Source organism: Bos grunniens, chromosome 23 (genome assembly GCF_055505025.1).
Source record: "Bos grunniens cultivar Pamir isolate PY7600 chromosome 23, Bosgru_T2T1.0, whole genome shotgun sequence".
Lineage (NCBI taxonomy): Eukaryota > Metazoa > Chordata > Mammalia > Artiodactyla > Bovidae > Bos > Bos grunniens.
The window spans coordinates 35523607-35536817 of record NC_141187.1 but is presented as its reverse complement, the minus strand read 5'-3'; the positions used below and the strand labels follow the sequence as shown (position 1 = coordinate 35536817).

General features: G+C 39.4%; 1 long non-coding RNA gene across 1 annotated transcript in view; it reads right to left on the bottom strand.

The window, feature by feature from the left end:
- Positions 1-9530: 9530 nt before the first annotated feature.
- Positions 9531-13211, bottom strand: part of LOC147347610 (uncharacterized) — a 462458-nt gene continuing 458777 nt past the window's right edge. The window contains exon 3 of the long non-coding RNA XR_015152350.1: positions 9531-9789. This is a non-coding gene — a long non-coding RNA (uncharacterized LOC147347610). The remainder of the gene's footprint in view (positions 9790-13211) is intronic.

Below are 13211 nucleotides of genomic sequence, written 5' to 3'. Positions count from 1 at the left end.
AACAGAAGTATGAAAGGCCTCTAAATTATTCCACTTTAAATTACTAATTTCAGAGTTTAAGCCATCAAACTAAGATCTGAACTAAATCCACACACCCCTCCAGAAAGAGATTGCCATTTCAGAAGGGACCGTGTAACAAGGCACTGCCCTGGGAAGTCTCCCTTCCCGGAAACGTCTAGTATTCATCTTTCACAACCACAAAGTATTAGAGAAGTTGCTAGCTTATTCTCTGCAAGACTCTTGGAAGAGTTTGCTGGCACATCGTGTCCTATCTTGAGGTTGCAAAAGGGAAAGGACAGTTTGACAAAGCCATGTCAGGGAAATGTCATTTTTACCAGCAAGCCAAAGGTCAGATTGTAACTTAAGCAGCAGTTGGCTTGTCAAGGGTTAGAATACGCCCTGGTTTCATCTCACAGACAGGGAGAAAAGCAATCCGTTAGCAGTCTTCAAATGGAAAGTTTAAGTCAGGACAAGAAAGAACTCAACTTGTTTTGCCTTTTTTTTTTTTTCTGATTGGTCAGCAGACAGCTTTGTAATTGTTCTGTTGATGACACAGGGTTTTTTTCATATTAGTTTCTTTTTTCTTTTTTTTTTAATGTTAGAAACATTAGATATCTGATTTTGTTTGATGTCCTTTTTTTTCTCTCTCTGGTCTCAAAATACATGGAAACCTAGGCAACTGAAGGTTCACCTGGATGCCAGGAAACTAGCAATCACTACCCACATGTTGATTTTAATGAGTCCAAAGTTCAAATACAACCCAAACAATTTGCATACAAAAAAGCCCATAACTGCTTCCAGAAAGACAACATTACAGCTGACTTGATTTGATTAAGAAGCCATGATTTATGATGCAGGTTCTTTGGAAAACACAGCCATAATTTCAGTGTAACACTTTGGGAGGATTTGAGGGAAAAGAGTTTAGAACTCTGAGACCCACCTCTGGTTCCTAGAATTTGAGTTGACTCCACTTTCAACTTTAACCCCGCTGAAGAAAGCTGTACCTCTGCCTGCTGGTTTATTGTTAGAATTCTCTTTTGGCCTACATGATTTTGCTGTTGTTGTTGTTCCTGCTGTTATTTCATATACTATTAACCTGATTTTGCTTGTCAGCTTAGTATTTAGCAATGTTAAAATATTGCTTAAGTTTGTTGACCTAAATTGTAAAAATACTACATTTCCATTGCAAAGGAAAGACTCTAACCATGCCAAAAAAAAAAAAGCCTACTCCCCAAACAGCAGATCTTAGTTATGTTGAATTCAGTCTCATTTTAACACCTCGTCCTTGTGGAGTGCCATATTACTCCCATGGACTTGAGCAACAGCGTCATACCTACCTCCCTGGGGCCTCTCAGACCCTGGGCTTTTCACTTTCCACACAGCAGCCAGAGTGATCTGTTCGAATCTAAGTCAGATTGTGCTACTGTCTGTGCTCAAACATTCCCATAGCTTCCCACCACATTGGAATGGAATCTAAACAATCCTGAGATGAACAGCCCCTTCCAACTCTCTCTTTGCTCTCTTTCCTCCAGTCACACTCACCTTCTTGCATTTCCCTGATCTCACCCACACTTCCCTGGCCCAGGGTCATTCCCCTTGCTAAACCCCTCACTAGGAACACCTTCCTCAGGTGTCTGCGCAAAGAGGCCCACTTATCCAAAATAGCAATCCCTGACACCCTCTCTTCTCTTATCTTGCTTAATGTTTTCCTAACACCATTCATTATGGAGACTGTATTTCATATTTGTTTGTTCTCTGCCTCCTTCCTGAATATGAATTCTACAAGAGCCAGGACTTGTTTATCCCCTGCACTGGGTTATCCAGCTGAGGAGGAGGCATTAATTATTGACTGAAACTCACTCCACTAAAGTAACCACTGTTAACACTTTAGTGTAGATGCTTCTAGATATTTTCTACCTTCTCACAAGCAGGTTTTCAGAAACAACTGTTTTCAATGACATTGCTTTGAAAATGTCTATGTATATGCATGCATGCATTTTCAAACACTCCATCTCGATTTCCCAGAGCAGAGGTCACCAAGGCCCTCTCTGGCCATTTCACATTAAGTCATTTATCCTTGCCATGATCCACCCTTTCATCTGCCATCTTCCTTAGGACTTGCTCCATCTCCTTTTGATGTCAACTTTGTCAACATTCATTGTCTCTTTTCTGTTTCCTGTTGATATGCTTAGATCTTGGCTTTCTTTTAAGAAAAACAATATATTTTTCCTTAAATCATTTCTCTCTGCTATTGTACCACTTTTCCCCTGTAACTACAAGTGTATCCTACATTTTCGGTCTCCTCTTTCCCACAACTCAATTGCTCCATAAGTACCCCTACACTCTGCTTTCTGCTCATAGGATTCTAATAAAACTGTTTTCCAAGCGCACCAATTACTTTCTATTTGCTAAACCCAAAAGCTTTTCTTAGTATAATTTTCTAGATATCTGATGAGCACCTAAAAATAATTACTATGACAATTCTTTTCTGGCCTCACGGCAGGCATTGCACTCTAAGATGACCATGATTGGGGGAGCCTTACCACACCTCGCTTCTTCAAAACGAATATTCAATTGCCTACAGGTCAGTTCACTCTTTTCCTTGAAAAGTAGTAGAATCTAGCTAATCATATACCAGAACCGTTTGACCCATAATTCCCTAGAACTTGGAAATAGTTCTAGTGTGTCTTATACCCAAAAGGACCAGTAACAAGTTATTGAACTAAACTATACAAACAGCAACTTTCCCACTTCTAATTAAATAGCCTTGTGATAAAGACTGATCTAATTGATCCCTCTAGTTGAAGTCTTTAGGGGTTTTAGACAGGGGTTTCTCTGTCTCCATCCATAAACACTGATGTCCAATAGTAAGCCCTAACTTATATCCTAGCTATTTGGGCCCAGCTTCCTATTTTGTTTCTATTGGCCCTGGTCTGCTGTAGAACTGGGTTTTGATCCATTTCCGGCTTTTGCATATAAGTGGATTCCACTATTACATGAAGTATGCAACCGTCTGGGCTGCCCTGGTGGCTCAGTGGTAAAGAATTCACCTAGCAATGCAGAAGACAGGTTCAATCCCCGGGTCGGGAAAGTCCTCTGGAGAAGGAAATGGCAACTCACTCTAGTTTCTTGTCTGGGAATTCCCATGGACAGAGAAGCCTGGTGGGTCTCTTCTCTGGACAGAGAAGTCCATGGGGTCACAAAAAAGTGGGACACGGCTTAGTGACTAAAGAGCAACAATAACATTCTGGGCTTCACTAAGCTTCTGCTGGCCTCTGGCTTACTCTCCTTTCTTTGTTTCATTTCTATTTTGTTGCCATGTTCAGCATGGACAGCTTCATCCTGTGAGGTCCTCTAACTCCCCTTCAATGCTGATTCTCTGTCAAAAAGACTGAAAACAATTAGAAAGAGTCACATCTATTGTTGCCAGGGATGGTTTCTTGCGTTTTGATGGAAATAGGCAGTGTTACTGCTTTGGGAAACAATCAAAGAGCACCAACTAAAATTAAAAAACATACTCTCAAACCAGCAGTTCCAATGTGGGAATCTCTGCCATAGCAATAAAAGTAGCAATATATAAGATGTCTATATAAAGGGGTATTTACTGAAGCACTGTTTATAATGGCTTAGAAAACTAGAAATAAATGCCCCTATCCTAGGACAAATGACTTAATACAGGATCATATATGCACATCACAGGATGACCATGAATTAGTGCTACTGCAGATTACTTCAAGGGACTGTTGCATGAGAGAAGCAAGTAGTAGAAAAGGTTTTGCTTAGGATGATATCACTTCTGTAGAAGGAAACTATTACCAACTTTTCCCTATATATACATATATATATATATATAAATATATATATGCATGTATATACACACATGCATATATATGCATATTTTATGGAATGATATAAGTACAGAGAAAATATGTTTAAATTCCTATTAAATGAACACACTGAAGCATGGGCTATCTGGGGTATGAATGGGCTTGGGAACAGTGGTCTTGATGTGAGTGGAGGAGAAAAGTGAGAGGAAGAAGAGAACAGAGTCCTTTCCACAAGGTAAGACTGCTTTTTAAAAAACACAAATGTTAACATTCATCCATTTCTATAAAAATAATAGCAAATATTTTGATAGCTCCTACTCTATTCCAGGCATTGCCTTAGTGCCAAATATATTAAGTGTACTTAATCTTCCACCAACTCCATGAGGGAGATACTATTATAAACCTCGGTTTTACAGACGATGAAACTGAAATACAGGAAAATTAAGAGACAAGCCAAAGTCACACAGTGAGAAAGAGGAGGTTTGAATCTAAATCCAGACAGTCTGGCTCCAGAGATCACATTCTTAACCATATGTGATGATGCCTCTCAGGGTATATGCTGTGTATGAAGAAAAGAAAATTAAAAGTAATTCTTAAAGATGCCCACACAAAGAGGTAATTAAAGGAATAATATTGCTTTTAAATTGTGCACTTTAAAAAACTAGATGAATCTTTTCCTTTATTTGGAACTGACTGCATTTTTGTAAATCTTATATTTAACTATATTTAATATGAGCTAATATTACTTTGCAGCTCGTGACTTCTGTTCTGAAAGGATTACCTTCTCTTGGATGGTATCAATTACACCTAAAATGATCTTGGTCCCAAAAGTCATCAAAAATCTAAGTACCAAGGATCTCATTTCAAGAGCTGTTGATAGAAGTGATTAACTGCTTGTTACAAGTGCTTTTTTAGATATGATCCTCTTCTGCAGTGAAACATGGATTAGCTAAAAGGTGTTTGGGTCAGAATGAAAGAAACTTCTTGTGATTAATGCAAGAGTCTACAATATGTTACAGTCTGTTTGGTGGGGAAGGACCAATGTGAAAGAAACATTATTCTCTGAAATTGAAATTAGTAAAAATAAATTCCCATCACAAGAAAAGACTTTCTTACTACAAGAAAAGAACTTGGGGCTGGAGGTACAGGTTCAAACTTGACTCTGGTTTACCAGTCAGAATCTGAGTTCTTCCCATGGAGGACCTGCCTGCTAAGTGATACTCTTCAAGTTCTCATTCAATCAAGCAAGCTTCAGAGCTCTGGTTGTTTTTGTTTGTTTTGTTCTTATGTTTTTCCTACCAAACTCATTCAAGCAGCAGTTTCTTCCTGACCAGAGGAAATTAACAGATTCGGCTTATCTTGTGCAAAGTATCTTCCACTTCAAATTTATACTCTGACATCCTGGTTTCCAAATCAATGTTTGTGTGTGTGCGCTTGTTTGGTCTGAATTTGTGCTCCAAAGTTTAGTCACCTCTGAGAAAGCTGATTAATGGAGACTCTGGACTTGCAGCAAGGAGAAAACTTCATTCCCATGTGGCCTCCCAGGCCTTGTCCTGTATCCAGGCTTCTTCCCACAATTTGACATCTGTGAGCTGCAATGCCTCACAGCGAAAGGCCTCTGACCATGAAACCGTCTGTCTTTAAAGATACATCTTGATCTTGACATGCATCAAAATGCATATTCAGGCTTTAGAAGAGTGATGCCTAAGGTGATTCTAAATGATGGAATGGAAGAGGGACAAAATGAAAGATTCTTTCATTCTTAAATAGATTTGAGTATGCATCTGAATGCCTGGAGGCGAACTCTGATTGACAGAGAAGATATATATTGGGACAGAGGTTAAAGGTGGACAGAGAGGTTTCAGAATTGTCAATGTAGTCATTGTCACTAAATCATTCAGCCAAAAGAGGCCACTAAGATATGTGGAAAAAGGGAAGGAAGCTAGTGGGTCAAGGACAGACCTTTCTGAAAAAAGAAGAAAGATGTGGCAAAAGAAAGAAGATAAATAGCAAGAAATAGCATTTATAATGAATGCTATTGCTAAATAGGAAGGACTGGGATTTGTAGGATAGTTGGAAGAATGGGAGGGTTGACATTAGGTGAAAATCAATGGTTTTTAATTAACACCACCCCAAAAAGCAAGGATGATGGAGGCAGAGAAATAGATGATTTATACAAAGTAAGGTCAATCTCAGTTAGAATAAATTACAGAATTTGTAGATGGTCACAGACACTGTGCATTTTTTTTTTAAATTCTAAGTATTGAGTTTATGAGTAGAGAAGCATACGAATATACAGAACAGAAGCTATTCACATCCAATCAATAGCTTGCTCTTACAAATAAAGCAAGCTGCCATTACTAAAACACGGAACAATGAATAGGTGACCTTATGTCCATGATCCAGAGGTCAACTCACTGAAAGGCTCTTCACTTTACAGACACTCATTGTAGCCTGACCCTGTTTCATCTGTCATGACTTCACTCTGTACACTGGGTTTTCTCCTACAAGTAGAAACAACAAACCTGAAAATCTGAATCTATAAATCCATGTATAGAAACATATCAAAAATATAAAAAGAGAAAGGTTTAGCCTGTTTAAGAGGAGAACTATCAGAGAAGTTAAAAAAAAAAAAACTTCATACATGTAATGGAAAGAATACGAATCAGCTTTTTATGAAAGAACAGAGTAGTGAGGGATATAAGAAATAAAAAAGAAAAGGAGCTTTCACCACTACGTTAAGCTGGCACTCAGTTCAACTCAATTTAGGCACTCAGACAGCAGTGTGGAGACTGGATGATGAGGTCATCGGAGGGGCTACAACCAGATAGAACAAAGAGGGGAGGAAAAAATGTAAGACTGTCTGCAGAGTACATGGTTTTCCTTTTCTGATTATTAGGAAAGGAAAAGGAGATGCTGAATATTGAACGTCCTAGGAAAGACAGTATAAAGTAGAAAAGACCCAATCTCAATGTATTTAATAAACTTCGAGTGTGTTGTCAATTTCAAGGCAAAATCTTGAAGACATTTAGAAAGGTTAAAGTTTGAAATCACAGAGCTACTACACTGACTTACATGAATTGTCCTACCTATTAAAGCTTAGAGACATTTAGATATGAAAATCATAATTAGATTAACTCACATGGTATTGGTAACAAGGGAAACGGTATTTATTTTGTACCTTGTTAATATATTATTTTATTTCTCACTCTTTGTTAGCAGTGAGCTAACCAGTATTTCTCCAGTGCAATGAACAACTCAAAGAAGGTTCTGATATTTCTATTTGCATTGTTTGCATTATTTGCATATTGTTTTAAAAAGGGCCTTTAGTGTGTAGAAGGAGGTTGATATTATTTTCCATGATCTTTCTGGTTTGGGTTTTATTGCTTTTTTTGTTTTTAATCTCCCTAACCTCATTTATTTACTTCTGGATTAAGTTCCTACTTTGCTCAAGCACCCTGCAATCATTCCACCCTTAACACCAGTACACCTGGTGATAGCTTCCAAATTTTAGGCACAGATTTTCAGCAAGAAGGAACCAAGTAACAAGAACCAGACCTAAGAATTCATTCTTTGAGGGTTATGCACTAATACACAACCAAAAAATAGAAATTAATATTAGAACTATTTCCTGGAAAAAGGCCTTGAAAACATAACAGTGCCTTTACCCATCCAGAGTAAACTCCTGTTGCAGGAAAATCACAGTATAAGATTAAAAAGGCAATTCAAAAAAATAAATCATCAGTGACCAACATTCCTTTTAAGTTGATTTCTGCAAGAAATAATAGACTTGGAAATGGCATAATAGGCCTATTGGGGTGTGCAGTCAGGAATAACCACCACAAGGGAGTGAGAAGAGAGAAAAGGCCCCTTCCCATCCCAATTCTCAGCTGCTGCTCCTGCCCAGTCAGAGCCCTCACTTAGCAGAGCAGACCTCTTGGGATTAACTTTCTCTAGGACACTGTTACCCTTATAATTGTGTCCTGGATCTGATCTTCAGATTTTTCAGCCTCTTTCTCCAGAATATGAGACTGTTTTTGTATACCGCTAATGAGCTCCTCTAGCTATCATTCTTTGCTTTAAGTTGATTCATCTTCTTCATTCTTATTTCTTCAATACATTCAACCCCCCAAAACAGCCATCTAACCTTGTAAGTACTGGCTTTCTGGAATTTCTCAAATGCCTGGGATATTTTTCACACACCCATGCATCACTTTCTCTGGTCTCCCAGCTGAGTTCATCAGTTCAGCACTAGTGACAGTTTGTATAAAATATCAGGACTTTCTAGGAGTGATCAATATTCTATTTACCTGGAGTAAGAGAGTCCCTGTTGTCAGCAGGCTGGCAGACAACCCAGCTCCAAAATATCTTTTAAAAGAGTCTGTTTCCTAGGACCACTCCTGGCACTCTGTGTCTCTAGTTGGTTTCTGAAGAAACAAATACTGAGATGCAGATTTGCATTCAGAGGGTTTATTGGGCTGTGCTTTCAGAAACATGTGTAACAGGAGGAGGGAAGCAGGACTGCCCAGAGAGAGGATGTAATTGCCACGGAGGACTCAGGGGCTCTCATAAGAGGCTCTGAAGCTGCACGGTCCTACTGAGATGTTCCTAATCAAGGCAATGGGTTCCAGAATTATAGTCCTACATTGACCACTGAATGTGGCCTGCTCTTGAAGGAGGCCGCAGTATTAGGCAAAACCACTTCCTTTGGCTGAGGGCAACTCCCAGGGTAGGAGTTAGCTGTGAACTGTCGCCATCTGCACCATTCTTTAACCGCTGGGAAATGAGTGTTTCATACCTCAAGAGTGGCCCTCAGAAGAACAGCAGATTATCCACTATGGCATCGAAGCCACAGGTGACATCCTGCAGTGAAGGAAACCAGGTAATCTGTGCAAACTGTGTCCCAGACTGACACTGTAGCCTGAAAGAATTTTCCCATTCAAACCCTGTATGACATCCCTCTTAGTCAATCAGGCAGGCTGAGGTGCCTTGACCGACATCTTTTCATAGAAGAGAGTTGTCAATAATTTGCCTGATCAGGGTATATTTTCTTCTGTGGTAAGGTTCTTCCACAGTCATTAGAATCAGCATGGCATAAATTACCTCCAAACCATGGTTCTAAACACATCTTGATATATTATGAGTAACTACCCAGTATATCACAGGACTAAGTTAACATCCTTGCTTCCTCTGATCCGGGAGACATAATGAATTCCAGGGGGTTCTGGTAGAGTTGAAAACCTTTAGCAAGCCAAATGCTCCACATAATTAAATGTAGATTGGGGAGAGTTCTGCTTGAAAATCAGAGTGAAACAGCATAACATATGGCCCGGGTGTCAAATTTAAAAGGATATTTGGAGAAAGAAGTGTGCCTATCTGGAGGCAAATGGCCATAAAGCCCAGGAAAAGAAAATCCTGGAATCATTTCAAGGTTAAAACTCAGTGCAGCAAAGATGATCCACAGTATTAATGTTGAAATTTCTCTCTTCCTTTTCGATCACCTTTAATGCTTCCTCTGTGAATCCACATAAGCCTCATATGTCGATTCCGTGAGTTTAAATCTTGAAATTTGGAATGAGTACCCCCATAAGGAAAGGGAAAGAAAAGCCAAGTTTTCAACTCAAGGTTGAGTATGTGCTTATTTGCAATGCAAAGTAACTGATAACAGAAGATGGAGACGTGAAAAAAAGCATCGCCCTCAGATTTAATGCAGATATTTTTACTCCTGTGAACGTGTGCTTATCACGTCTCATTAATAAACAAACAAACAAACCAAACAAAAACGTTCAAAATTTTAAGTAAAAACTCTCAAGTACACATGGATTTTTCTCATTCATTACAAGCAGGGTTAACCCTCTTGTACAACATAAAATGGAAGGCCATTGTCTATCCACTCCTGAAGCTTCTGAATTCAGTGCTTCCTTATGCGCTCTCAGAAGATGACATCAAGCTTATACAGCAACTTTTAAGGGAAAAAGAAAAATAGAAGTTACTGACTGGAATTTCCTCAACTTCTGGTTACCAAACCTCTTTTCCACCTGTTACAACAAAGGAGAGTTCCTCCAGGTACATACCACCAATCTTTCAGCCTGTGGTCCTATTCTATCCCCACAAAATTCTCAGAAAGTTTCTGCTCGTGATTATGTTTTTCCTTTTCTGTGCTCTTTTTTTTTTTCTCTCTTTCCCCACTGGTACATTTCAATAAGCCAGGTAACATGTGTAACTTGCACCATGCTGCTGCTGCTGCTAAGTCACTTCAGTCGTGTCCGACTCCGTGCAACCCCATAGACGGCAGCCCACCAGGCTCCCCCATCCCTGGGATTCTCCAGGCAAGAACACTGGAGTGGGTTGCCATTTCCTTATCCAATGCATGAAAGTGAAAAGTGAAAGTGAAGTCGCTCAGTCGGGTAAGACTCTTCGCAACCCCATGGACTGCAGCCCACCAGGCTCCTCCGTCCCTGGGATTCTCGAGACAAGAACACTGGAGTGGGTTGCCATTGCGTTCTCCTTGCACTATGCTAGCTGTTTCTATATCTTCCTCTTAAGTAAGACTTTCCAGCTTACACTCACATAGTTTCCATTCTCACCACTGAAAAGGCTCTTGCTGATATTACTAATAATTTCAATGTGGCTAAATCATGTTTTCTAAATTTGCAGTAGAAGTTTTCCCTGTTGAATAATCCCTGTGTATGTTCAGACCACCCGAGATGGCTGTTCTCTTGCTCTCTGTACATCCCCACTTGACCAGTACCTGCTTCATCTACATCCTACTCACATAAGTGACTTTCTCTCTTAATCACAGAGCCCTGGCCAGACTAGTGACTGTTCTTAGTTCAGTTCAGCTCAGTCACTCAGTCGTGTCCAACTCTGCGACCCCATGGACTGCAGTATGCCAGGCTTTCCTGTCCATCACCAAATTCATGTCCATTGAGTCAGTGATGCCATCTAACCATCTCATCCTCTGTCATCCCCTCCTCCTCCTGCCTTCAATCTTTCCCAGCATCAGGGTCTTTTCCAATGAGTCAGTACTTCGCATCGGGTGACCAAAGCATTGGAGCTTCAGCTTCAGCATCAGTCTTTCCAATGAATATTCAGAACTGAGTTCCTTTAGGATGGACTGGTTGGATCTCCTTTAAGTCCAAGAGACTCTCAAGAGTCTTCTCCAACACCACAGTTCAAAAGCATCAATTCTTCAGCACTCAGCTTTCTTTATGGTCCAATTCTCAAATCCATACATGACTACTGGAAAAACAATAGCTTTGACTAGATGGACCTTTGTCAGCAAAGTCATGACTCTGCTTTTTAACATGCTGTCTAGGTTGATCATAGCTTTTCTTCCAAGGAGCAAGCATCTTTTAATTTCATGGCTGCAGTCACCATCTGCAGTGATTTTGGAGCCCAGGAAAATAAAATCTGTCACTGTTTCCATTATTTCTCCATCTATTTGCCATGAACTGATGGGACCACATGCCATGATCTTTGTTTTTTGAATGTTGAGTTTTAAGCCAGCTTTTTCCCTCTTCTCTTTCACTTTCTGTAAGAACTATCTCTTTATCAAACGGACAGGTCCCTCTGCTGGTTTTCCTGGCTATCAATGAGCCAACCTGACCAGTTCCTCACCTTCTTCATAGAAAAGAATGTCTCCATGTCCCGTTTACCCTCTGTCACATATGGTGGGGCATCACTCCAAGACCTTGCTTCAGATGTGTAAGATTCCCAATATCCATTAAACTGATGTCTCTGTCCCTGACTCACAGCTCTTTCTTCAGTCTCAAGGATGAGCAAGTACAGGGTGTGCAGGCCTGAGGGGTGCAGCTCAGCACTTACTTTTTTGATTATCATGAACTTCCAAGCTCTCAATCCTTCCTTTTCTTCTCTAGCTACTTCTCATCTCCCCAGACTTTAAGTGTTGACATTCTCTGAGATTCTCACTAGTCTCTTTTCTTATCTTACCTTTTATTTTCTCCTTAAGTGAGCTCATTGTCCTAGAAAACTATTGCTGCATAATATATAACAATAAAATATCAGTGGCATACAGCTTGCCAATGAATCTATGAGTTGGATTCTTGTGAATCTGGACTGGATTTGATTTGGTTTGTCTTCAAGGGACAAGTTAGGTCCAGGTTGGCTCACATCTTTCATACCCCTTGTACCAGCAGCTCACCAAGGCTGGTGAAAGGCTATCACACAATAGGGAAAGCCCAATTGCATAAGCACAAGTTGACTATGTCACACTTGCTAACATGTTATTGGCCAAAGTCATGTGGTAAGCCCTAAGTCTGGGAACGGGGAAGTAAATTCTTTTCATGGTGGGGGGTAGGGGAGGAAATAGATGTTTTATGAATAGTGATTTAATCTCCTATATTAATCATATATTTAGGACAATGATTCTCAAATATATATATTTGAGAATCATTGTCCTAAATATATTATATATCCAGTTCAGAATTTCCTCTTAACATTTAATCTATATATGAAGTTGTCTACTTGACATCTTCAACTGGTTAGTCACAGATACTTCAACATTAACATATTCAAAATTCATTCTCTCTCGTCAGATTTTATCTTCCTTTATGATTCCCTAATTCAATACAAAGCATCATCATGCACCGAGTTGTATGATCCAAGTATCTTTAATACCTTCTTCTTAACTATGCCCAAGAAAATAGAATTAATCAATAATGGACATTTACTTAAAATCCAAGACGGCTCTTAGAAAAACATCTAGACCCACAAACAACCTAAAGACACGGTCATTTCTCACCTAGACTATAGCAATAGCTTTCTGACTATTCAACCCTACATCCACTTTGTCCCACTAAACTCACATCCATTCTTGACAATGTACTCTGATATCTTTTCAAACAGGACTTATTTCCAGTGATGCTGCCCACTGACTACACACACATGTACATACACACACAGTGATATCCCTTCAGTAATTTCAACAACCTTCTCTTGTGCCCCTTCCTTTGTTTTACTCCGTGTTCCAGCCATACTAATCTTTCTTCTATTTCTCAAAAAATTAATGTTCATTCTCATTCAGGGCCTTCAACCATACTATTTCATCTTTCAGAATGACTGTTTTTCCAATCTATTTGTTTGTTTCACAAGTCACCTCATAAGTCATTCTATTTATTGTATAATCTCATAGCATTCTGTACTTCTTTAAGACTCTTAGAAAAGTTATGACTAAATTACCAATTATGGTGTTTATTCCACCTCTACCCATCTGCATTCTTCTCCCAGAAATAGAATGTAAGCCTCACGTGAGCAAAGACCATGCATTATTTAGTCATTTCTGTAATTTAGCACCCAGTTCCTGATACTTAATATATAATTAATAAATAATTGTTGACGTTCTTAATAAGCAAATAAGTTATT